This window comes from Protopterus annectens, chromosome 6.part0, assembly GCF_019279795.1.
Source record: "Protopterus annectens isolate FY-2018-M chromosome 6.part0, PAN1.0, whole genome shotgun sequence".
NCBI classification, from domain to species: Eukaryota; Metazoa; Chordata; order Ceratodontiformes; family Protopteridae; genus Protopterus; species Protopterus annectens.
Window position 1 is genome coordinate 1592911199 of NC_056737.1, and position 12031 is coordinate 1592923229.

Sequence of the window (12031 nt, forward strand, 5' to 3'; positions counted from 1 at the left end):
TATGCCTCCCGACGTCCCTGCTTGGAGGACAGGATCAGGCATATCAGAAAATAATTTCCTGCTCTGAGCCTGAAAATGGTCCACTGAGATGAGTGTTCTACCACAGTTAGCAAATGAAATAAAATATCCTTCCCTAGAGGGTATTATGCCATTAATTACTACACTGACCTGATATTGGAGACTTTCTCTGATTAAGATATTCTTTCCACTTCTTCATTTTGGCTGTTATTTTTCTGAATTTTCCTTGATTGATGATATGCTGTCTTTGCTGGTATACATTATGACGTCAAATGAAATACTATGAAAGTGTACATAGACCTTGAGGCCATGAGATCTTTCCTGCCACTCACAAATTTCAGGTCTCAGTCTTACGTTTTAATACCTTTATTATTGTATTACATTTTAAGTTGCAAGATGAGCTAGCTTGCTTTAATTCAAAAGGTAAACCATAATAAGTTTCTATTGTTGTCACTGTGCAGTATAAATGTTTTCTTTCTAACCATTTTCATTCACTTGAACATTGCGTACATTTTCCAGTACCTAGAATTGATGAAACCTCACTCCTACTCCTGAGCATTATACTGCTTGTATTGTTTCTAAAAATCCATAAATTCTGTTTAATTTGCTCCTTCCCTTGTCTAAAGATCCCACTACTAGTTCTTTTATCTCGTTTACAATATTCAGACCTTCCATTACTGTTCTCAATTTTGATTTTGATTTTCTAGCAACTGTGTTTTTGGCCACCAGTAACATTAAGGTCCTATGTCTAGACAGTTCAGATCTTGTATCCCAGCTCAAAAGAATCATTTCCATAGTTACAATTGTTTGTTCTCCCAATGTTTCTGACAAAGTATTGTGTAGGGAATTTTTTAAGTCTACCAGTTTGTTATATACCTGAAAAACATATTCCCAGTTTCATCTATCATATCTCTGACATTTGCTGTCTATCTGAATAAAAATCCTGTGAAGTCTGAGGTAAAAAGTGACTATGCAAACATGTCCATGCAAAAATCCTAAATCTTCTGGACTTGGTTGTATATGCAGTACTCATAAAGATTTTTTTTCCCATTGTTTCTTTGTAATTTGTCTTTCTGTTCTCATTTTCCCACTATTTTCTAACCTCATCTAATTGATTGTTTTAGTTATCATATCATGCAGTATTTTATATGCCCTTCTAATTATGCTTTAACAGCAGCTTTTGTTCCACACTCTACTAAAAAATGTACCAGAGCTAGTCTTTCATTTAGCACTCCCCTAGCCCTTTCCTTTCGCCTATATTCTATTAATTCCTGATAAGTAGGGCAGGGGATAGCCTGCAACCCAAACTCATGCTTAGCCCCATCCCACTCTATTGCCTTCTCCTCTCAAGGTACTTATTCCCAAATTACTAGTACTTTGCTAATGTCCATACTGAAGTAGTTCATGAGCACATATATAGTTTACCGCTGCAACTTTTGATCTGATGTTGTCATTTTCATTCATTCCTCAGCTGCTGGGTTTCAGATCTGGCTTGGCCTCTTCCACTTGTTACACGGATCCAACTCTCATGCTCCTTCCTTAACCGTAATACCCCACCAAACTAATGTACCTCAGATCTCGTTTGCTGTTATATCGCTCAGAAGTGGATCTCCTACTCTTGAGACTTTGGATGAATTTTTCAATGTCTTGCAGTTGTAAGTTTACTCTTGTTAAATTGTATGTCTATATTTCACTTTCAGTTTCTCCCTTACTTCCATTAGCCTTGAGTTCTTTCCTTTAGGCTATTCCTTTCCTAATCTTTTATTATTGGGTACTCATTGAAGTACCATTGTTAATACTTTTTTTTTGCTGAAATTCTTTCTTTCTTACCCTTTAGAGGGTATTTCTAGGTACCATTGTTGGTACATTTTCTGTTCTGTAACTATGAAAAAATCTGTTGCTGTAGGTTAACCCCTTTCTCTATCTGTTTGCCATGACTGATAAACTGACTGGTTTTACAAAATGTACTTCCTGTGGGCATAACATTCCAGCCTGATGCCCATAAGGAGTGTGTATACTGTTTGGGTACTGCCCATTTAGAAACAGATTGCTCCAGTTGTGCTGGCTTTAATTCCGGGTCCTGAAAAAACAAACAGAGCCTCAGCAATTCAACTGCAAAGAATTTTACTGGTGTTTCTGGTACCTCGGCTAATGCTGTCAGGGAATAATTTACACACCACACAGCAGTAACTTTTATATTAAATCAATTACTGCATCACATATAATTATCCAATTAAAGTGCTTCCTTAATTCCTCACAATGAAATTGTTGTTCAACCCATATACAAAGTATCCAAAAGGTGCAATTCTAATTAAAAATAACACAGATTAAACTACATTAAACTTCTTTATACATTAAAATTCACTTCTAGGTTCATACCATTAGGTTGCATGGTTCTATAATTCAAAATAAATCTTGTTTCCATTTGTAACAGTTTGTGCAAAAAGTTACTGCCTGAACAGTTCTGTGGTCTAGCTAATACACTGAAAAATAAGCTATTTGCAATGCCAGCATGTGCTGAGTGAAAATGTTGGGCCATGGGACTATCCAAATTGCTATTCCTTATATCTCCTAAATGTTCCAAAATTCTTGTTTTCACTATCCTCTTGGTTTGTCCCACATACCACTTTAGGAGTGCACAACTGCAACCCAAAATGAATACTACCCCATGTGAGTAGCAATCAAAGTCATCATCCACCCAGTATTTCCTCCCATTAATGTGCCCACTATTTAAATTCCTATTTAAATATCCAAATTGCTATTCCTTATATCTCCTAAATGTTCCAAAATTCTTGTTTTCACTATCCTCTTGGTTTGTCCCACATACCACTTTAGGAGTGCACAACTGCAACCCAAAATGAATACTACCCCATGTGAGTAGCAATCAAAGTCATCATCCATCCAGTATTTCCTCCCATTAATGTGCCCACTATTTAAATTCCTAATTCTTTCACAAACCTTATATTTGCCACAAGGGTGAAACCCCACCTTACCATTCTCCATTCAAATTTTCCTTAAATTTAAAATTTCATTTAAATTGTAAAATCTCCCATAGGAGAAAGTAACCCTTTTAGGAAAAATATTGGCTAAAACATCATCCTGACTAATGATGGGCCATAAATTATTAACTAGATTTTTAAACACATCAGAAAAAGGAGAAAATCTACTGACAAAATAAATAGCATCTTTACACTCCCTTGGTTGTCTGCTCAACTCACCCCAATTCACCCAGCCCTTCCCCTTATCATTCACAATAAGGGGACACCTACCTAATGAGCTCTTAACTCCTCTGACTTTGGCTTCAGCTTCATAAATTATCTCAAATGAATGCCCCCTATTTAACAACTTTTCCCTAACTTTACCAAACTCATTCACCACCTGAGATTCCTCAAACGTATTATTGAATATACGTTTGAATTAACCATAAGGTAAAGATCTAATAAGATGGGGAGGATGCATGCTGGTAGCATGAAGAAAATTGTTCACGGCTGTACTTTTGCAGTATAGTTTAAAATTAACTCTATTGTCCATACCCACATACAACTCAATGACAAGAAATGCATCTCCCATTTGTGTCTTATATATGAACTCCAGCCCACATGGATTCCTACTCATTTCCTTCATAAATGCGTCAAATTCCCTTAATTTACCTTTACAAACGAATATTAAATCATCACTGTATCATTTGTATAAAATAACATTTTTAGAAAAACATTCTGAAGAATAAACAAACAAATTTTCAAAATGTGCTATGGACAAGATAGCATATGAGGGGGCATAAGAAGTCCCCATAGCAGTGCCCTCTTTCTGCAAAAAATACTCATTGCCAAAAACAAAATAATTATGTGTATGAGAAAATTCCAAAAGTTGGCTTATGAAAGCAGTGCGGGGTCCTTCACCTAACATTTTTCCAACTGCCTCCAAACTGCATTTAACATTGATGTTTGTGTATAATGGCTTAATATCCACACAGGCCCAATAGAAATTACTCTGCCACTTTAAACCTACCACAATTTCAGGAAAATCCTTGGTGTTCCTAATGTGAGAAGGAATTCTAGAGAGATGCATTTTCAAGTGAGCATCTAAAAAGATTCCTACATTTTGTAAACAAGCCCCCACCCTAGAAACTATATGTCTGCCTGGGGGTTTCATTAAATCCTTGTGAATTTGGGGTACTACAAAAAATTTGGCATCCCTAGGGTGTTCAATTTACAGTTTCTTGATGTCCCAAGAAACAAAAAAGCCCAAACACTCACCTCTCTCCAATAATTCCAACAATAGGGAATTGTATTCCAACAATAGACTGAAGAAAAGTTTTTGATAAGTCTTTCTATCTGACAATAATTCCCTCAACATTCTGTTGTAATCACCCCTAGACATAACCATCCAGTCACCCCCCTTATCAGCTTGAGTAAACACATAATTATTGTTAACTCTACAAAGTTCGTTAAGAGCTAACCATTCATTCTTATTCAAATTATTTTTTTTTACTTTCCTTATAAACTTCAAATATTCAGCCTCCACTTGCTTACATAAAATTGTTTCAAAGCTGTTCAGCACAACTGAAAATTTTTTTTGGGGGGTAAAGGTGCTTATGTAGGGACCCTTGGGTACAAACAACCTACTGTAACCAGTCATAAAAACACTTTATGAGGTATTACAGTCTTCCTCAATCTCATCATTGGAACACATCTCATGATATAAATTAATGTCACGCAATGCATTTTCATAAATAGATAATTCAAGAAGAGACTCCTCTTCAGAATTATTTACATTGTTTTCAACATTTTCAACAACTCCCTTGTTCATGGAAAAAATTTTCAAATGTAATTTCCTTCAAAATTATTTAATCTCCCAAAGGAGGTCCGCCAATGAAGGAACATGCCTAGGAATGAACCTTGTCTGTCTAAGCAATACTTTTAGAGCATCTCTACTTATCACTAAGTCAGAACAATGTACATTTAAATCCTCAGACATAAGTATGATACACACCATTATTTACATGTCCACAACAAAAATTCAAAAGTCTAGAGGCATCCGAACTCCCGGAAAGGGAGCCTAATTTTTCTTTTCCTTTCCCTGGGTCTTTCGCCCTCACCCTTTCTCCTGGATAGGGCAGGATTTTTGCTCCTTAGCTATATACCCTGCTTGACAAACCAGTAACCCAAACGAAGACTTGAAAGAAAAACTGATGGCAGCCACGAATCACCAAACGTGCTATGAGCACTCAAAAAAGTGAAATCAAAGTGTGCAAAAATAACTTTTTTAGCGCTTTCATCAGAATATAACAAAGACTTCTTCAGAATACTAGAATCAATAACCACATAAATCTTAAATACTCTCATTCAAACAGTCATGTGATAAAATAATGCAATAAAAACCCAACTGATACATTTTACATAGAGTGCAGTTATTATCACCATTTTAGTAAATTAAGGCACAATGAATGTCGATTTCAGCTTTCTTTGCTGTTATTCAATATGTAGTAGTTTTAAGACACATCATTTCTTGTTTTATGTCTTTAAGAGAATTCACCTTGTGTTTTTAAAATGTATCAGAAGTGAGCAGGAAGGAAAACTTGTCTGCCATTGGGATAACTTTCTCTACTCCTCAGAGACCCTTTTCACAAAATCATCGAGGCTGAGAAGTCTGAAGATGTGGTTTCTTAAGTCCCAGGTCTTTTCCAAGACTCATGAGGACATGGTTCTCCCAGAGATGGGGGAGTGACTATAACAAAAGATGCAGTTCTTGTAGCCGAAGTGGCTCACAAAGCCAGGGTTTCAAGGAATCTTTTTCCTGACAAACCCTATCAGTGCTCATGAAAAGTTGCCCAGCTGCTTTTTCTCTGGAGGCAGTTGAAGGTTCTTGTCCCTGTACCAAGAAGCCTAAGCATCCATCACAGCAGATTCTTGGGTGCAGAGGATCATATCCAAAAGTTATTTCATAACATTTTCTTGAATTCCTCCAGAAAAATGAAGAAGATCCCTGATGCTTCAACCAATCACAGGGACGTAACCACTCTGAAAGTAAGAAAGATGCTAGAAAAAAGAGTCATCCAAGAAGTCCCACCGACCATATAGGATCCAGAATTTACTCAAAATTCATTTTTGTGCCAAAAAAGACAGGGAACTTGAGACCATTCTAGACCTCAGCAAATAAAATCAATACAGAAAATAGTCAGAGTTCTGGATAGTCACAGTTCAGTCCAATAAAATGAATAGGCTCTGCAGAAGATGTCTGGACTTCTGGCTGGGCAACAGTCATCAGTTCAGAACACTGCCCTTTGGTCTCACCACAACCCCTAGGGTGTATACCAAATGCATGACAGTGGTAGCAGCTCATCTAAGACTAGGATTCTGGGTGTTTCCTTATCTAGACGATTGGTTCCTGACTGCTCCAACCAGGCATCTACTTCTCCAACCAAGGGACTACTTTCTGCAGTTGTGCCACCATCTGAGTAACACAATTAACTAAAACAAATCACATCTCATTCCCACACAGAACCTGGAGTTCATAAGTGCTTGTCTGGACTGATCAATCAGATAAGGTCTCTAATCACAACAAGAGTACAAAACTCTTAGATCCCAGGTAAAGAAAGTGATCTCACATTCCTGTCCTTCAGTACAATTAGTTTTGCATGCTTTAGGGTCCTTTCAGAGGGGATAACTCTATTCCCATTTCTATTCTTCAACAGCCCTTATGCACACCAGTCAGGATTACACAAGTTTGCAAGGAACACTTCTTTTGGTGGATCCATTTGAATGAAATTTCTCAGGGCCATCCTTTTGTTTCACCTCTCCCAGTGACCACAGATGCCTCCCATCTGGGGTGGGGTGGATGGGGCATTTCTTGGTAAGGACAGTTCAAGGTACATTGCCCCCTCAAGAGGCCAATTCACATATCAATGTCCTGGAGATGAGAGCTGTTTTTCTGGTGTTGCAAGCCTTTCAAGATGCTCTGCCATCCGAGAAATTTGAGATCCAATCAGACAATATGTCTGTGGTCTGGTACATCACCAAACAGGGGGGAACTTGGTCTTATCCTCTTTGTCCTGATGCAATGAAAGTGTGGCAGTGGAAGATCTCACTCTGTCACTTTCTCATTGCAATACATATACCAGGGAAATCCAGTATGCTTGCAGAAAAACTAAGCAGGTTCATTCTTATGCCTCATGAGTGGTCTCTCAATGTCAAAATGGCGGAAGGAATTTTCCATCAATAGGACCAGCCATGTTGTGATCTATTTGCTTCCATCCCTCAACAAGTGCAGCGGGTTCTTCACCCTGATCCCTGCTCTAGGAGAGTCACTGAGAGATGCTCTAATTCATAGTTGGCCCACGGTCTCCTTTATGCTTATCCCCCATTATCTCCACTTCCCAGGTTTCTTAAGAAATCTTGCCAATTAAAGAGCTCAGTAGTCCTCAGTTTACACTTTTGGCCTTGGCAGGACTGGTTTCCCTTTCTGTGGCCTCATGTTCTGTATCCCCCTGAATATTGGACCTAAGTACAGACCTCCTGTCTCATCTGACTGGGGTAGCTCATCTGGACATAACAAGCTTCATGTTAACCACAGGGTTTCTCCAGTTCTGATGATGACTAGACAGCCAACGCTTTGCTCCCTGGTCCAACATATCCACTTGTCCTCTCAAAAGGCTTCTAGTAGAAAAGGTTTACAGAAGCACATGGAAGAGATTTTCTGTCTGGGTCCTCCAGAGAGATTGTGATCCTTTTTTTGCCCCAATCTCCGCAGTTTTAGATTTTTTTTAGCATACCTATTCAAAGAGGGGAATAGCTTTTCTACTATCAAAGAACAGCTGGCCACCATTACTAATTTTCATTCCTGTGAAAACCACGCTGGTTTGGCTTCTTCTAATTTGTGCAAAACCTTTCTAAAAGGCACCATAGGCCCCAGTCAAGGACCCTACTCCTTATTGGGACTTATCTATCATACTTCAAAGTTTGACCCAAAGTCCATTTGAAGCTTCTGCCAAATCAGACAATATTTTTGTCCTGAAAGACTCTTTTCCTATTTGCCATTACATCAGCTGGATGAGTATCTGAGCTCCAGGTCCTTTCATCCAACTCTGATGTGATGATATGGGCAAGTGCCTGCATAGTCTGTTGGAGTTTTGCAAAGAATGATATGCCCTTTGAATATCAAACTTATTTACACAAAAGGCTTGTGTTACAAATGTATTAGAACCTTAACAAGTGTCTCAGAAATGAATACAAACACCAACAGCAAAGTCCACAGCAGAGAAACGACAGGCTGCAGCAAACTGTAGTTTGAAGTCTTTTAATAACCTTTAAAATCCAAAAAACATTGAATATCTCAAGCGCTTTCGCCTGGTTCCTACCAGGCTTTATCAAAATACAAACATAAAAAAGTAATGCCCTTAAATACAATAACCATTGGTCACATGGTGTTTTTTTAATTGCTTCAATTTAAGTTAATTTAATCAGTCAGAATTACTTCAACTGAATTCCTTTAAAAAACAAACGTTAAAAACCTCACCCACATTTTTGCATTGCAAAATGTTTAACAAGCCATATACTTACAAAAAACAATACATTAATACCAAAATACTTCCAGACACATTGTTCACTATTAAAAAACATTCTTTCAACCGTATTATATTAATGTTCTATCTATAAAATTCTAAAAAAATATATGTAATATATATATAACCATATATAACACTACAGTTTCGCTTTACGTAGTTTGAGTACACTTGAAATACTAATACTGTCATTTAAACCTGGGGATCTAGCTACATCTAATTTTAATTGCCATATAAGTTCGCTATATTCCAGGAATGTTTCCCAGTCTCCTCCCCTAGGGTCCTGTGCAACCTGCTCCAGTACCATAAATTTAAGTTTCATATCAGGGCACTGTATATAGTGCTTATAAAAGGTGTTTGTGTCTTTCTTTTTAGAGATGCCATTTACATGTTCATAAATTCTTCGCCTTAAAGGCCTGTTTGTCTTCCCTATATAAAAACTCCAACATAGAACACAGATCCCCATGTAAACCACACCCTTGGTTGCACAATTATAATATCCAGTTGTATGGACCTTAAAGTTCCTTGAAGGTATATATACACTACTGTCATTAATAATCAGAGAACACTGTCTACAGGCACCACATTTATGTGTGCCTATTTTCGAAACAACAGCAAAATTAGTTGAAAGATGATTTTTACTTTCAAAAAGACCCTTCAAATTCATGTCCCTCTTTTTTACAAAACTTGGTTTCTCTGGAATAATGTCATGAAAATTCTCCTGAAGGGTCAAAACAGGCCAGTATTTCAAAACAATTTGTCCCAACTGCTCAGCGTCCCTAGTATAGGTGTAGACAAAGCTACTATGCCCATCAAATTGTTTTTCCTGCCTACCCTGCACGTTGGGTAACAACCCCGTGCCCAGTAGAGGGTAATACATTAACCCTCTGTTAGCCATCACTTCTTTTTGTAGATTGTTCACCAGCTTTATAGGGTACCCCCTTTCTGCAAAAAGTTCTTTCAAGAAGTCCACCTCTTTCAAAATGTATTAGAACTGTATGCCATTTGTATATCCAACTGATTTTGTACAGATGCTTGTGCTGAAAATGTATTTGTGAGCTTTGCTTGTGTTGAAATGTATCCACAATGCACCCTGCTGAAATGAAAAGAAGTGTACATGTATTATTGTAGCAGAATTAAATGTATATGCTTTAATAGAATATACTGGCATAGCAGAGATTAACTTTAATAAAAATAAGGGACATATAAATGAGCTGTTAAACCATTAAAACATCATCCCACAGTGCTGAATAGGTGAGGAGACTATAGGTCTGGGAAAGAACTTTTGTTTATTAGCTCAGTGAAAAAAGGGGAGGCCCCAGGCACTGTCATAAACATTTGGATGTGTATTGTGGCTGTCTGTGCTAAATTCCTGTCTCAGCTTCAAAGGGGAATACTTTGAGAACCTAGAGTCAGGTGACCAGATGAGGTCATTCTGCCAGCCCACTTGGAAAATCTCAAGAGTATTAAGTATTCTGTTTGGGAAGCCTGACTAGAAGGACCCTCATCCACATCATCTTGCCTTGCCTTAAGTAATTTAACTAAAGAACAGTAAAATTATTTTAGGTTCAGTCAGGAATATAGTGAAGCTTAATTTAGATATTGTTTTTCTTTGTCTGAGTCTGTCCATCAATGTACTTTTCATTATTTCCTGTAAAATGGACTCTGTGGTTTACTGTAAATATATATTCAGTGTTTTCATGCTCTTTTATTATTTATTATTAAATATATTTAAAAATTGTATTCTGAATGGTCCTTGTAGAAAGTATCTAACCTTTGAGAGTACTTATATTTATTTGGTGACATTGTGTGGGCCACTCCAGAAGGCCTACCCTTCTTGGTGAACTACTACTATTTGTATTAGTATTAATATTAATAGTATTGGACACCCTTTTAAGACCCTTGTAGTAACTGACTGGTGGCAGTGAATCTACCTCATAGTCTGGGCAAAGTTGGTAGAGTGGATAATCTGAGCCAGCCTTTCCCAGGTGTGTGTGTGTGTGTGTGTGTGTGTGTGTGTGTGTGTGTGTGTGTGTGTGTGTGTGTGTGTGTGTGTGTGTGTGTGTGAAAATTAAATCTTAGAGTGTGTGTGTCAGCTAGTTGAGTCAGGGACACAAAGCACTGAATTTACAGAGAGGGTGCTGGAGGACTTGGCTTGGACACTTGACTGAGGACCTACCCCTACAGCTGTACCAGTGGGGAGTCATATTGGGGAGATGGAGGGAGACAGATATAGTGACATCCAGACCCTGGGCTGAGTGTATTACCTGTGTACTCTTAAGGGAAATTGTACTTGATGCAGAGAGGTCTGCATCTGGAAATACTGAGTGTATCCATTTGTATTCCAAGTGCACGTCCCTCTCCAGTGTTAGGATTCAGGCTCCTTGATTACTAGCCCAGTATGGAGATGACACATATTGGTGGCCATCACATATTGGTAGCAGTGGTGGGCATCACACCTCCATTCCTGTTTTTTCATAAGAATAGTGTGTCTTTCATGCTAAACCATCCCTTTTACCTTAAGGTGGGTTCTCTGTCTAACATTAATGAGGTCATTAACCTTCCAGTTTTCTTCCCCAAAATTTCCAATGAAGGTAAATATATACTGCATCTTTTGGTCATTTATAAACAACTTAATTTTTATCTTCATTAAACCAAATATTTCAGAAAATCTGACCAATAGCCATATGGTTGACTGATTGCATATCCTTTGTCTATAAAAAGATAGTTTTGCCTTTGCCTAAGCAGCCTACAGCTCATTCAAAGAGGTCTATGGCAACCTCTTCAGATTTTTGTCAAGAGCTTCGATAGATGACATTTATGCTGTTGCCACTTGATCCATTGCTCATATGCTGATTACAAATTGGATTTGATTTCTAGGAACAGAACTGCCTTTGGCTCTGTAGTACTCTGAAATATCCTCCATAAGGACCACCCAAAGTTTATTTAGTGTGGTCCTCAGGGGACTGTTTCCCATCAGTTGAGGAACGAATGAAAATGACAACATCAGATACAAAAGTTTTGTACTACTCACAGTAGTGATGGATCTGTCTATTTTCATTCTTCCTCAAATTCTCACCCTCCTAACCCCTTCCATCATTCCGTTTTACGTCATTATCATACATATTTTAGATTTATTTTAGCAATGCATAATCTGATATAGTTATTATATGTATTTGAAAGCTTTCAGTTAAATACACGTTCCTGTGAAATATAATTTATATCCAGCTTAGTCCAGTAATCGCATCTCAGGAAACAATATATGTATGTTCTGAGTTCTTGTTTCTGAACTCACATCTTCTATACCAAATATTCTTATACATTTATTAAGAAATCTGTGCTGTCTTGTTATATTTTATCTTGTCTTTCCCTGAAACATTCCCCTTATAGTAACCCAAGTTCTGGTTTCCACCCATAAATAATCTCTGCTGAAAGCTGCTTATTTTTCCGAAA

The 12031-nt window shown here is 37.7% G+C and overlaps 1 protein-coding gene across 1 annotated transcript in view; it reads left to right on the forward strand.

Annotated features, from left to right (window-relative positions):
* Positions 1 to 12031, forward strand: part of TFCP2L1 (transcription factor CP2 like 1) — a 1111497-nt gene that overhangs the window by 516269 nt on the left and 583197 nt on the right. The gene's annotated exons all lie outside the window — the stretch shown is intronic.